Source organism: Gracilinanus agilis, chromosome 4 (assembly GCF_016433145.1).
Source record: "Gracilinanus agilis isolate LMUSP501 chromosome 4, AgileGrace, whole genome shotgun sequence".
In the NCBI taxonomy this organism is placed as follows: domain Eukaryota; kingdom Metazoa; phylum Chordata; class Mammalia; order Didelphimorphia; family Didelphidae; genus Gracilinanus; species Gracilinanus agilis.
This window is the reverse complement of record NC_058133.1, coordinates 286321233-286336308: the sequence shown is the minus strand read 5'-3', so window position 1 is coordinate 286336308 and position 15076 is coordinate 286321233. Positions and strand designations below refer to the sequence as shown.

Here is a 15076-nt window from a genome sequence, read left to right as displayed (position 1 = left end):
ATTTATCTTTTTTCCTTTTTTGTCATATTAATCAGTATAAGAGGTGTGAGGTGGTACCTCAGATTGTTTTAATATGCATTCCTTTAATTAATAGTGATTTGGAGCATTTTTTCATATAAAGATATTTAAAATTTCTTTATCTGAAAACTACCTGTTCATATCCTTTGACCATTTATCAGTTGGGGAATAACTTGATTTCTTATGAATTTGACTCAGTTTTCTGTACATTTGAGAAATATAGCCTTTCTAATGTTGGTCTAATTGGATTTGTGTAAACTCTTTTTAATGTAGTTAAAATTATCCATTTTATATCTTGTAATGTTCTCTGTGTCCTGTTTGGTCATGAATTCTTCCCTTATTTACAAGTCTGACAGGTAAACCATTTTGTGCTCCCCTAATTTCTTTGTGGCTTATCACCCTTTATTTCTAAATTATGTATCCATTTTGACTTTATCTTGGTATAGGGAGTGAGATGTTAGTTTATGCCTACTTTCTGCCATGCTGTTTTCTAGTTTTCCCAGTAGTTTTTTTATAGAATAGTGGGTTATTCTTCCAAAAGTTTGGATGTTCGGGTTTGTCAAAAGCTAGCTTATTATGGTAATTTACTGTAGTAGAAATTTGTTACCAGTACTAGGGAAGCTAGGGTGGGATCTCTGGTCATAGAAACTTCTGGTTGGCCGTGCTGCTTCTGCAGGAAGGGATTTTGAATCTTGCTTGTCTGAGCACCCAAGATAGAGGTCGTGGACACCGCTCTCCTGCTACAATATCACGTGGATTTGTTGGTCGATGAGATACTGTTTCCTTATGGCTCCTTTGAAATCTTTTCTTGCTCTTGCTCATACTTCCTTTCTGTGTCCCTCTCATAGGCGTGTTCCTGGTAGTCCCGCTCTCGGACTGTCACCTCGTGCAACCCTTGCTCCTTGCTTTCTTGCTTCAATTGCCGATTCTCCTCATCTTTCTGTGCTTGGGCCCAGAAGCTGTCTTCCCCGACCCTTTTGACCTCAGACATTGGCACTAGTTTTTGGTACACGCGGCACTTTAGGCCACAGTACAGAAGCGGTTGACGCAGGCGCCCTTCTGCACTTCATTCTTCCATCCAGCTGATGAGGTCACGTGTGGGTAGGCGGGAGTTTGGGTCCTTCTCCGTGCAGCAAGCACACCACCTTCCCACTACTTAGTTCCTTCAAGGCCATGTCATTGCTGTTACCTTGGTAAGTAAACAAGCCCCAGACCATTGGCAACTTTTAGGTGACCACTTAGGAGTAGAACTTACGCAGGGCTGGCCCGTTCTGACTGGGTTTCACTGCCTGGAGGCGTCTAGGCCTCGCCCCTTCCACACCAACTTCATCTCCCTTCTGGAATCCCTGTCACTCCCGCTACTTCCTGGCTGGGCCCTGGCTCCTGATGGCTGGAAACGTCTTCAGTGGCAGTGTTGTGCATGCTGAGGTACTGGAGGGGGTTTGGGGGACAGAACCTGGGGCAGACAAGCATGGTCGGAGAAAAGGGGGCGGAGTCTGCATAGGTGTAGTCTAGGAGCTGGGGAGGAGCTATAATAGTGCTTTAAGTTTAGCAAAGGATTGTACATATTTCATTTCATCCTCTTAATAGATCTGTGAGGTGTGTGAGAAATCCCCAACTCTCTTTTATGATTATTTTTATTAGCCTTGACTTAATTAAACTTGTAATTCTTAGCATAATAATCAGTGTTAGCATAGGTGAATATTATTCAATCTCTGAGCATTAATCACATGACTGATTCTTTCTAGTAAGCTTTAACTCATGTGACTAACTTTTTCTAATAGAATGAGGCCTTGAGTTTAGTCAAACACCAACCCCCACCCTTGTATCTATATCTGGTGGAGTATATAAGTTGTGATAAGTCTTTTGGGCATAAAAGGAAGCCATTTCAGGTCTTTGGTCTTGACCAGAGTTCAGCTTTATTGTGAGACTGGCCCTCTCTCAATAAATCTATTTCTTTTTGTCTTGGAGACTTTGTTTCTTTTATTGGTGTTTCTACTGATCAGTAATTTTTGTCACAGAGGTAAGTGCTATTATTATCTCCATTTTACAGATGAAGAGCATGAGAGAAGCTAAATAATTTGCTGAGAACTACATAGGTAGTCCTTGTTTGAAGCAGGATTTCAACTTAAATCTTCCCCTGAATCCAAGTACACTACTGCTTACTGCACTACCTGGTTGCCTCTAAGGCATTAACATAGTATTATGGTCAAATCATTCATTGCTAAATGTCTAATCTGCCATTGATGAACCTCTTTATACTTGTCTAGACAGCTTTGTAGATATACAAAACAGTCATTTGCTGAGACTATATTTAAAGATCTTCCAGTATGGTAGGGCTTATCAAACCTTATACACCTTTGAAATAACCTTCAAGGACCTAGGGCCACCTCCATGTCATGGTGAGGCCTAGAAGAGACATTTGGAAATGATTATGCCAAAACAAGCTGACAAACATTTACTGCCTACTATGTGACAGGCTCTGTAATAATGTTTTATTTCTGAGTTAATGAAAGTGATCTAGAAATCACTAGAAACACAGATAACCAGAAAAGGAGGTAAGTTAGTTATAGAGTGAAAATAAAAGATAATGGCCAGCTACCTTGCTTGCTACAGTGGTATCTACTAAAATAGGACCAGAACAAAGCCTCTAGCATTTGAAATAGACCTCCCAGGGAGGATTTATATAAAGACCTGGACAAAAATGAGAAGACAAATTGAGAAGGAGTGAAAGGGGGTGTAATAAAAGATTTGGAGATAGAAGATGTGATCAATTTTAAGCCTAGATCTTAGGGCATTGCTATCTGGGATTGGGGTTGGGGGTCTACAGCAAATTATGGATGCCTTTGGTTCCCCACTTCCTTTTTTTTTGACTGAATAAATGTGTATTTTTAAGGCAAAAAACACAAATCTGTATGACTGAGAAAAATCAAGTTCCCTCTTTGAGGCTCAATTTCTTCACCTACAATGTGTAATAGTTGAACAAGATGGTTTCTAAAGTCATTTCCATCTCTATTTTATGATCTTTGACCTATGGGCTACAATTTGCTGAGTAAATTCCCTTTTTAGTGAGATCATGGATAGATCAAGAGTATCAAAACATACTACATATATGTATATATGTATGTGCTTCACATTTATGGTAAATGGCTAAAGAGCTGGCCTCAAAGCCACTGTGACGTGTGTTTAACTTCTACCTCTGACATATTCTATCTGTATAACTCTTAGGAATTCATTTAACCTCTCTAGGTAACTCTCTGACTATAAATTCCTGATAAAATGCTGGCTTAGCTTAGTAGAAGTGTCCTAATTTGACATTTCTTTTTACCAATGAAATCACAGCTCTAGTCCCTATTCTATGTAAATTACAAACCAGTACACTATGGTTAGGTTGACATTTAATATTTTTCTATCAAACCTGACCAATTATGAAACTTAAACAGTTATTTAAGATTTTTTCCTCTTCCAAATTCTACGATCCTATAATCTATAGTTTGTTATATATGAGTCACATGTTGCTCAAGAATGTGTGAACCAGAGTTGGTAGAACTGAAGTAAGTACTGACTCATTTTTATAAAACATTTAAAACTTTACAAAGCACTTTCCTTATAATAACCCTGAAAGGTAAAAAATACAAGTAATTTTAATTTAAAAAGTACTAAAGATTTTATGAAAAACTATCAGGGAACAGTGGGAACAAAGGGAAGGAGAGTAATGATCTTTGAGTTAGGGCAGCCTTGGTTTTCCTATAAGTGATATTTGCACTAATGGAATATTTTTTCCCTTCCTTCCTTCCTTCCTTCCTTCCTTCCTTCCTTCCTTCCTTCCTTTCTTCCTTCCTTCCTTTCCTTCTTTCCATGATGTCTCCTGATCATGGGGCAAATAGGAAAACTAGAAAGCAGTACTCATCTTGCAGCACTCTTCATGCTTTTTCTTACTGGTGAACAATCTTCCCGAGTTCTCCACTCCTTTAATTGGTCCTTGGAGAGTCCTCACAAACCTTTTACAATGACATCCAGCGAACATTTCTGAGTAGTGCCAAGCCACAGTCTCTGTGATAACTCACAAATTACAGATTGAACTCAAGCTGTATTACTTCCTTTTGCAATGTTTAATGCATGAGTTTTCTTATTTGGAACCACTCAGCTGATGACACACACTATCTCCTCCACCCCACACCCACCCTCCCCAAGCATGATGAATTTCTGTGACTACTGCTTAAAAACATATTCTTCTTAAAAAAAATTATTATGTCCTAAACCTTCCCTTCTATTGTCTCTCCTGCTTCTTGTTGGAAGCCAAATGACTATGTCTGTATGGTATGTTTCTGAAAAGGGAGAAACACTGCAGAAATAACTTTAAGACGCTTAAAAGTCACTGATATTGCTTTGACAACTCTCCACAAAGAAAAGTTGGGTTTTGGAAAATTTGCAGATCTCCTCAGCCTCTCATAAGAAAGAACATTTGAATTTCAGAGACCTTGCAGTAAGTAGGACTAGTTTTTTTAAGATCTTACTCTTAAAATAATAATGATGATAATAATAATATTTAGCATTTATATAGTACCCAAGTTTTACAAAGTGCTTTATAAATGTCTTATTTTATCCTTACAAGAACCCTGGGATAAAAGTACTATTATTGCAGATTGGGAAACTAAGGCAGACAGAAGTTAAAATGACTTGTCCAGGGACATATAGCTAGTAAATATCAGAGGCCAGATATGAACTCAAGGAGATAATTGATTCTGACTCCAGGCCCAGCACTCAACTACAATGCATAGCTGTCCAAAGGTATACAAATGAATAGGTATATTTAGAGAACAGAAGATATTCCAATTTTGTTGGATCACAAGTGTGTATAGGAGAGTAGTGAGATATAAAACTGAAAAGTTAATGTATGATTATGAAAGCCAAACTAAGGAGATTAATTCAGAAGGGAATGGGTAGTCATTCAAGGTTTTGGAGCAGGGAAGTTACAAGAGCAGAATTGTGTTTTATATAAAGAGTAATTTTGTAGGAGTGTCTATGTATGGATTAGAGTAGGGAGAAACTAAAGTCACAGAGACAAGTAAAAAAGCTATTGAAATAATCATAGGTTCCAAACTTTGGGGAAAAGATTTCAAAGCCATTTAGTCCAAACTCTTCATTTTATAAGTGTTGAAACTGAGGCCAAGAAATTTAAGTTACTAGCCAGTGGTGATAAGTAACAAAGGTAGGATTTGAACCAAAGAAAGTCTGGCTCTGAATTCAGTACTTTTTCTGCTGTACCTTCCAGGTAAAAATAATGAGGATGGTTTTTGTCTTTCATTTTTAGAGGATGAATGATATCAGGGTAATGTCTTGATTTGCCTGTGAATTGGATTTAAGTGAGGCAGAGTTGTGAAAAGGTCTTACTTTCCCAGAGCTGTCAAAGTCCAGTGGCAGGACAAAAATCAGGATGATTAGAAATGTCCCAGAATGCAGTGGATGACCTTAGCATCTTTGATGTCTGACTAAACTCCAAATGCTTTCAGCTGCCTTCATGGTCATTGGAACAAATTGTTCTTATCCTCCCATTCGACTGGGAAATGTCTTTACTTGCTTGAGGTAGACACCCCCTTAACTCACTGAAGGGTTTGAGGCCTTTCAGTTACCCTCAACCCATTTTGGCCCATCTGCAGAGGGAGGTTTACTGGGATGTGGCTGCTGCCCATGCTGCAACTTCTTGGAGCCTCAAGTTAGAATTGAGTGCCAGGTGGATACCAAAGGTATATGAGCAACCCTGAAAAGGGCTCAGCAAGCCCTCATACCAGAGGAGCTGGTCCTCTCTGAACACCCCATACACTCCAGTGAGAGGATGAGAGTATAAGAGATGTGTTGGCAAGGTCTTGGTAAGTGAATGGATGTGAGATATTGCTAAAATAGAATCAACAAATCTTGGCATTTGAGTGCATGTGAGGAATTAGAGAGGAGACTTTTGAACCTGGGAGAACCAGCAATAGAATAGGGATATAAGGAAAACAATCTGATTGTCAGTGGAGATTATTCAACAAGTATTAAGATAAGGTAAAAAAGATAAGGGTTGGTAGAGATCTAGATAACAAACCAGAGCTAACAAAGAGTATTAGAAAATGTGGGGAAATGAGTATGTGATAGGGCCAGTGATTTCCTCCTCCTGATAGCTTGGCTTTCCAAGCAGTTTGCTCTCCTCTCACCATCCCATAACCCTAGTCTCCCTAGTTCAGCTTCTTCCCCTCCCACAAAATCTGATTGACCCCAGTTTCTCTAATTTAGCTTTCTGGCCTCAATAAAAGGTCGAAGCCATGTAGACTTGGGGCCTCTCAGACAAGATGGGTGCCTGAGAATACTGAGCCATTGTTTCAGATTAAAAGATGGGTTTCCAAGTTTTACCAAAACTGAAGAAAAGTGCCAAATGGTTATCCTTGCTCTATTTCCTTGCTGTGTTTGAGCAAAGTAAGTCATTTTTTTGTTAAATGTTCAGTGACTCAGGGGTGCCTCATTTTGCCCCAGAACTGAAACTGAGATAAGAGGGTGCTGGTTTTAGAGCCATGCCTGCAACATTTAGCATAGTCAGAAGGTTGATATGAGAGGGCCTCATAGCTCACACTGTGGATAAGTTGGAGGAAGAGGCCCATAAATATGGAGGAAGAGGAGAAGGGTGGTGTGAGTGTTTGGAGGGACATTGCCTAGCTCTCTTTGATCATGTATGAGGAGTTTTCTTTGTGGGATTGGCAGCTGACTTCTGATGAGCCAGAAGCATTTGCCCTTGTTGCTAGAGGAGGTGACCAGGGTAGATAAAGAAGGATCATGGCCAGCATTTATTGGTTGCTCTCTTTCATGTCAGCCTTTGATAGCATAAGTGGGACTGCCAGCTTATGGAAGCCCCTGCACCATTATCTCTGACCCAGCTACTATAATAGGCAAATGTATAGATTAAGTTTTAGACATTTAAGGTGAGATAGCAACCAAATTTAATCAGGCAAGGCTGGAGGGTTCCAGTCATATAATGGTGAGAAGGTAGTTTTTTTTTCCTGGAGTGACTCTTGTATGGCTGTGGCAGTTAGAGGCTGTTTTACCTGTCCCAGTGAAGAGCCCAAGGAAAGTGAATTTGTCTCTCAGAAGAAACACGTGCCTGTGGAAATTCAAGTTGAGCAAGAAGACCAGTCTTGGGTGGTGGACATACCAGGCTGGTTCAAGCTCCTTGTCTTTACCTGTATGAATTATCTGCTGAAGATCCAATTAGCTGTGAACATCACTGGAGCTGAAGAGGACCCCAGTTGTGAGACCATTACCTTTCCCTTCTAACCTTCAAAAGCTGGACCTGATAGTCTGTGTTAGAACAGAATAGATTTTGACCCATTTTCAGTCCCTGAAGGTTGAGGTCCCCCACTAGTATGGCTTTACTATCTATTTCTTCCTTTAGCTCCTTTAGTTTCTCCTTTAGAAATTTGAATGTTATACCATTTGTTGCACAAATGTTTAATATTGGTATTACTTCATTGTTTATAGTACCTTTTAGCAAGATGTAATTTCCTTCCTTATCTCTTTTAATCAGATTGATTTTTACTTTAGCTTTATCTGATATCATGATCGCTACTCCTGCTTTTTTCACTTTAGATGTTGCATAATAAATTCTGCTCCAGCCTTTTACCTTTAATCTGTGTTTCACCCTGCTTCAAATGTGTTTCTTGTAAACAACATATAGTAGGATTTTGGTTTTTATTTACTCTCCTCTCCACTTTCATTTTATGGGTGAGTTCATCCCATTCACATTCAGAATTATGATTACTAACTGTGTATTGCCCTCCATCTTATTTTCCCCTTTAGATTCTGCTCTTTTCCCTTTCACTCTGTTCCTCCTTACCAGTATTTTGCTTTTAATCACTCCATCCCACCCACTTCTCCCTCCCTCCAGTTACCTCTCCTTTTCCTTGTCTTATTCCCCTTCTACTTCTCTGTAAGGTGGGATATAATTCTATACCCCAATGAGCATATTTATTTTTCCCTCTCTGAGCCAGTTTTGATGAGAGTAAAGTTTAAGCATTGCCCATCACTACCCTTATCCTCCCCTCGCTATAATGATTTTTCCCACCTCTTTATGTTATATAATTTATCCCATTCTTTCTCTCCCTTCCTTTTTCTTTCAGTGCAATCCTCTCTTTTACCCCTTGACTTTTTACATATCATATATACATATTATTCATATTATCATGTTTGCATACATATCATATCATCATATATCATCATATATATCATATCATCATAATCAGCTCACTTCCCCACCCTCTTTCTAAGTATATTCTTTCTATCTTCTCTACTACTAAGAGTAATTTTTGAGAATTACAGATATCCTCTTTCCTTGTAGAAATTTAAACATTTTGACCTTGGTGAGTCTTTTATATCTTCTCTTTCTTAATTACCTTTTAAGATTTCTCTTGGGTCTCATGTTTGGACTTCAGATTTTTTGTTTAAGTCTGGCTTATTCCTCAGGAATGCTTGGAGATCTTCTATCTTATTGAATGTCCATTCCCGCCTCCCCCCCACCCTCCCCAAAGAATATACTCAGTGACTCTGAGTTGTAAACTCAGATCATTTGCCTTCCTGAATATCATATCCCATGCCTATTGATCCTTTAATGTAGAAGCTGCTAGATTCTGTGTGATCCTGATTGTAGCTCCATGGTGTTTGAATTGTTTCTTTCTGGCTGCCTACAGTATTTTCTCCATGACTTGGGGGCTCTTGAATTTAGCTATTATGTTCCTGGAAGTTATCATTTGAGGATTTCTTCCTGGGGGGTGATCTGTGAATTCTTTCAATTTCAATTTTATTTTCTTGTTTGAGGATATCTGGGCAGTTTTCTTTGATAATTATAAGAAATTATCATATGTTATGTTATTATAATGTAAAATAAATGTATTATGATGTCCAATATTTTTTCTTGATCATAGCTTTCAAGGTAGTCCATTAATTCTCAAATTGTCTGTCCTGGATCTATTTTCCAGATTAGTTGTTTTTTTTTCAATAAGATATTTCATGTTTTCCTCTTTTTTTTTCTCATTCTTTTGATTCTGCTTTAGTTGGTCAATTCTGATTTTTTAAGAAATGATTTTCCTCTGTCAGTTTTTGGTTCTCCTTTTTCAGTTGGCCCATTTCTTCTCGCATCCCTTTCATTTCTCTTCCCCACTTTTCCTCTTTCTCTCTTAATTAGTTTTTGAGGTCTTTTTTTGAGCTCTTCCAGAATCTCTTAACAATCCAAATTTTTTCTTTTGGATTTTGCATGTGTATGCTTTGCTTTCATTGTTCCCTTCTGTGTCTGTGCCTAGTTCTTTGTTTCCATAAAAAGTCTTTAGTTAAGTGCTTTTTTTTCTTATTTTTCCTATCTTTTTGTAAGTTGGCTCTGTTTTCTGGGAGGTTAAGTTATCCTCTTGAACTTCAATCCTTCCTTTATGCTGCCCTTAGCTTATTTTTTGGGTTTCTGCCAGTTTTCATTCTTCCAAAGTGGCATGATGGCCTCAGGGCTGAGAGCTCTGAGGACCTTCACCCACTACTAATTCAGTTGACTTGCCTCAGACTTGGGCATAAGCTTTTGATCTCACTCTGAACTTGATCAAGTCAGGGGCTGATCAGATTCTAGCCCCAGGATTAGGCACACGTTTTTGGTCTCACTCTGTACTTGTTCCAATCAGGCACACAGTTGATTGCCCTGTCCTGAAGCTCCACCCTCAGAACCTAGCAAAAAGATCCAGACCCTGATAATGACACATGTAAAACCCAGTGGACTTGCTCATTGGCTGTGGGAGGGGGTGGGAGGAGGTGGAAAGAACATGATTCATGTAACTATGGAAAAATATTCTAAACTAATTAATTAAATAAATAAAATTAAAAAAAAAAAGATTCTGGCCCTTGAGTCAACCAATTACCCCAAGCTCGGGTCTATGTCTTCACCAAAGGCTTGGACTGGGAGTCCTGGCTTCTTCTGAGCCCACACAGATAAGCCCACTTAAGCACAGACTGTGCTGGTCTGGGATTTCGGACTTCACCACAGGTTTGAAACCTCAAGGGATGTGGGTTGGTTTGGACTGCTCTTTGTCCAGGCAGAGTCTCAGGATCTGAATGTTGGCTTGGGATTATCTTCTGAACCTAGAACAGCAGATGTGAGGTGGAGGTGTGTGGCCTGCTCTTCACTCTTTGCTATATTCTTGCTGATTATGCTCTCCTCTCACACCAGTGTCCCAGATGTTCTTTGCCTACCTTTTAAGTCTTTCTTTTCTTGAAAATTGTTTCTGTCAGCCTCCTTGTTGGCTATTCCACTCCTGTATTTGTTTTGTGGCATTTTAAAAAATACTGATTGGAGGGGATTCTGATGGTGACCTTGAGCTCCTCTGTCTTATTCTGCCATCTTGGCTCCAGCCCTGGAAGGAACTCTGTGATTGATTCTTAATTTTGCTGTTTGACCATCTGACCATGAGTCTGCAGCCATCATGGTGACTAGAAAACCCAAATTAGGCTAATATCCTCTTTGAAGAATCAACCCCAGACCAGGGATTTTCCAGAATTCATGGTATTATGGAGGGGAGCATAGAATTAGTCTTCTCCCTGGAACATTCTCTGGAAGGTAATTTATCTACTACTCTCTGTAGCAGCAGAATTCAATGCTAGGAAGATATCTTGTGACCATTTTGAATCATCCTTCATCCATCTTTTGTATCTTTCTCAGTTGGCATCTTGCTTTGCTCACTTACTGTGAGTTGGAATTATCTGCACCACAAACTAAGCCTCAAAGCCTTAAAGCTTGGTTACAGTGATAAAGTTTGATTATAATGGTTTCTATTATGATTTACAAACTCTCAATGATAAACCAATAATCCGTAATCAATAATTAATTTCACAGTGGACGGGCCAGGGAATAATGAATGGGTATTTGTACAGTAGCTTGGGTTCCAGCACAGGTTGTATGCTAGAGGTTTATGATCTTTTAGCTGCTTTACTGTGGATGACTGATATAGGATGGAGAATTGCTGATTGTAACAGTGTGTCCTGGCTGAGGTATTACTGGACCTATTCCTGCTCATCATTTACCATCTTACATAAGGAGAATAAAAGTCTGGAGCTTCACTGGAGGCATCAGCATCTCTGCTTTGACTTGGTGCTACTCTGGTTGCTTATCACCATTTTGAATTAGGACATCCACTTGAACTGCAGAAATGAGTCATCTCTCAATATCACCAGTTGTGAGACTTTTGAGACTTATTCTTGCAGAAGGAGAGAGTAAACCTTAAGAATTCTGGCTTCTAAATTCTAAATTCTAAAATTACTTTACATTTTTTTAATGCCAAGAAGACTGTCCAATAAAAGATTTGGGACTTAATCTTCATTTTTGGTTTTGGTTTTGTTTTGCTTTTTTCTTCCATGATACTATCCACGATGGCACAATGGAATGAAAGACTTATAAGATCCAATGAAAGATTTATAAGCATTTAAAATGATGGAAAGCCTTATAGAAGACCTTTAGGACCTTGACACCTGGAATGTAACATGACTAGTGTTTTTTCCCCTTGAAGCTCCCAGCTTCCTTGGTGCAACTTCTTTCCCCATACCAGCTTTCTTCAACTGTAAACTCCCTGACAAAGCTACCTTCCCCCTAACCCCCACCAACTTTCTTTGGTCCCACTTTCCTTAGCTGCTTTGCTAATGTAGCTCCCTCCCCTCCCACAAAGCCTAATTATCCCAGCTTCTCTGATACAACCTCTTGGCTTAAGGTCAATTAAAAAGCTAAAGCCACATGGTCTTGGGCCAATCAGACAAAGTGGTTGCCTGAGACTATTCCAAGTATCATATTCTGTAATCCTGATGATCATTTGTGTTTTCATAAGGAAGCAAAAGAGGCCATGTCTAACAAAGCCAAAGATAAAAGTGATGCTATATATCCTGAATATATTTGGGAAAAGTAGACATTTTTTGTTAAATATTCAGCGACTCACAAGTATTTCATTTTGTCCCCAAATTGAACCTGAACTAAGAGGTCTCTGGCTTTACAAGAGGGCAACAGCTCCATATAAGGAAAGAAATGAATATCCCAAGTCCTGTATCATTTGCTATTCCCTTTATTTGTTCTGTAATCTAAATAAGTACTTTTTGGTATGCCTTCTTTTGGGCTATGACTCCCTTCTCCATTCCTATAATTCCTGTTGTTACACTAAGCATGCTCACCCTTTTGCTTCCTCTTTACTCATACAATAATACAATACAATAATCATTAATCACAACAATTATAATTACAACTTATATTTATAGAATTGACAAAGCAACTTCCTCACCACCATTAGAGGTAGGAAGAATAAATAATAGCATTCAAAACTCTTCATTGGGGCAGCTGGGTAGCTCAGTGGATTGAGAACCAAGCCTAGAGATGGGAGGTCCTAGGTTCAAATCCGGCCTCAGACACTTCCCAGCTGTGTGAACCTGGGCAAGTCACTTGACCCCCATTGCCCACCCTTACCACTCTTCCACCAAGGAACCAATACACAGAAGTTAAGGGTTAAAAAAAAACTTCATTACCTGACTCCTTCCTATTTTTCCAGGTTTCTTATTCCTTGCTTCCCACCACTTACTCTATAATCTAGTGACATTGGTCTTATTGTTGTTTCTTAAACACCATTCCCCATTTAAAGATTGATATGCCTAAAACACTCTCCCTTCTCATCTCTCTATTTTCTAGTTTCCCTGGCTTCCTTCAAATCTCAGATGAAATTCTGCAAATGCAGGAAGCCTTTCTGTGTCCTCTGTAACCACAATACCTTCCCTTTGAGATTAGACGATTTATTCTTTATACATCTTATTTGTACATGATTGGGTGTTTTCTCTCTCATTAGGCTGTTAGATCCTTGAGAGCAGGGACTCTTTCCTGGCCTTTCTCTCTACCCCACAAGTACTTAGCATGGTATCTTTCACATAATAGTTACTTAATACATGTTTGTTGACTGAATAACTTTCCCATACTTCTCTGAAGTTTTCATTGTCTTTGTCTCTTATGGAGCATTCATATACCACAATTTGTTTAACTTGTCCTCGGTTGATGGGAATTGATTCTGTTTCCAGTTCTTTGCCATCATTGATAATTAGATAGCTATAAGTACTACATGTGTAACTTTCTTTCTGTATTTGTATTTCTAGGGATATGTGACAAACAGTGGAATCTCTGGGTCAGTGGATATGGAGAATATAGACACTTCCTTTTTTAACATAATTATGTTATTTTTCAAAATAACATAAAAACATTTCATAGCACCATCAACTAGGTATTAGTGTTTCTGTCTTCCTATGGACTTTCTAATAATTACCCTTTTATCTTTTGCCATCTTTGACAATTAGATGGATATAAGGTAAAATCAGAGCCATATAGCAGCACTTTCTTTAAAAAAAAAACAACCAAAACCAAATCTGAACTTAAATAGAAATCTAAATATTAGTCTACATTATAACTTAATATATCATAGAAAGAAAAAATAAAATTATTAAATATGTATGGAGTATCAGACTGTATAAGTATTTGAAAGATGAAAAAACTGGGGAAAAGGTATTTGTAACATATATTTTAACATTCCTCTTCAGGGATAGATAACTCAGAAACAGAAATAAGAAGGAAAACATAGAGATGAACAAAATATCAGGAAAATTAGATTCAAATTACCTATCGGGACTAATTAAATAAAAATAAAAATCCATGTATGGTGTGTGCTTTTACAATCCTAGCTAACAGAAAGTTATGGCTGCCTCTTGAGCTTGGGAGTTCTGAGTTACACTGGGAAAAACTGATTAGGTATCAACACTACATTTGGAATTAATATGGTAAACCTCTTAGAAGTGGAGGATTCTTTAGTTTGCTCAAGTAGGAATAAACCAACCCAAGTCAGAAATAAAATAGATTAAAACTCCTATGCCAGGAAGAGTGAGACTGATCAATGAGTAACTCTTGTGCTTCAAATCTGGGAGAGATATGGATATTGTTTTGAAAAAATATATTGAACCCAAATTTTGTAGCATTCTGAAATCCTTTATAAAACGGACCATGTTCTGGGACATAAATAATAAATAAATGCAAAAAGAGAGAAATAAATAAAAATATTAGAACATAATAAAAATTTTAACTAAAAGAAGCAATATGAAGAAAAGACAGGTTTAAATGAAGACTAAGTAATTAACATGCTAAATAAAGAGTAGATCAAGGATAAAATAAAATTTCTCTCTCCCTCTCCCTCTTCCTTTCCATAATTTACTGTTTTGTTTTCCCTGGTTTCAGTTATCCACAGTCTACTTAAAATCTGGAGGTCTACTGTCTAAGCTATTAGTCTGTCCATGAAGCACAGGAAGTCTGCTGGGGACAATGGTCTGTCCCTGGCAGTGGTCTCTTCTGTTTCGAATTTCACTTTTTAAATTTTTTTTAATGGAGAGACTGTGTGGTGGAGCAGGAGCAGGAAGAGAGATCACATATATGAAGTCAGTAGGAGTTTGCTTTTTACCTGCAGTTTCAGATCTCCATGGTAGGTCTTGAATGTATCTCCCACAGTTATAGGGGTCCCTACTGTATATTAATTTTAGAGAACAGTATCAATGTGATGATATACCAGGTATAGTTAAATTATAGTTAGGCTGAATAATTTAGGGAATTTAGTAGCTGCAAGTTTAATATGAGTCAATAGTGATTAACATAGCTGCCAAAGAACCCCTAATTTCTGTCTAGGGCGCACTTTTTCTCTGGTTAAACTGCAGATAGAATATTGTTTTCAGTTTTGGATACTATATTTTTTGGAAATAGAATGAAAAGTTTGAGAACTATTAGAGAAGAGGCTTAGATGGTAAAATATTTAGACATCATGCTATAAGAATATCACCTGAAGGAGCTAGGCATGCTCAGGCTGAAGAAGAAAAAATTTAGTAGGGATAGGAAATCTTCCTTCAAGAATTTGAAGGGAAACTGGGGCTAAGTCACTTTTCCAAGGTCACACAACTATGGAATGTCTGAAACCAAATTTGAACCCAGGACTTCCTGCCTCTAGGC

The 15076-nt window shown here is 38.2% G+C and overlaps 1 pseudogene; it reads right to left on the bottom strand.

The window, feature by feature from the left end:
• Positions 1-592: 592 nt before the first annotated feature.
• On the bottom strand, positions 593-1491 carry LOC123246446 (annotated as a pseudogene).
• Between the last annotated feature and the right edge of the window lie 13585 nt (positions 1492-15076).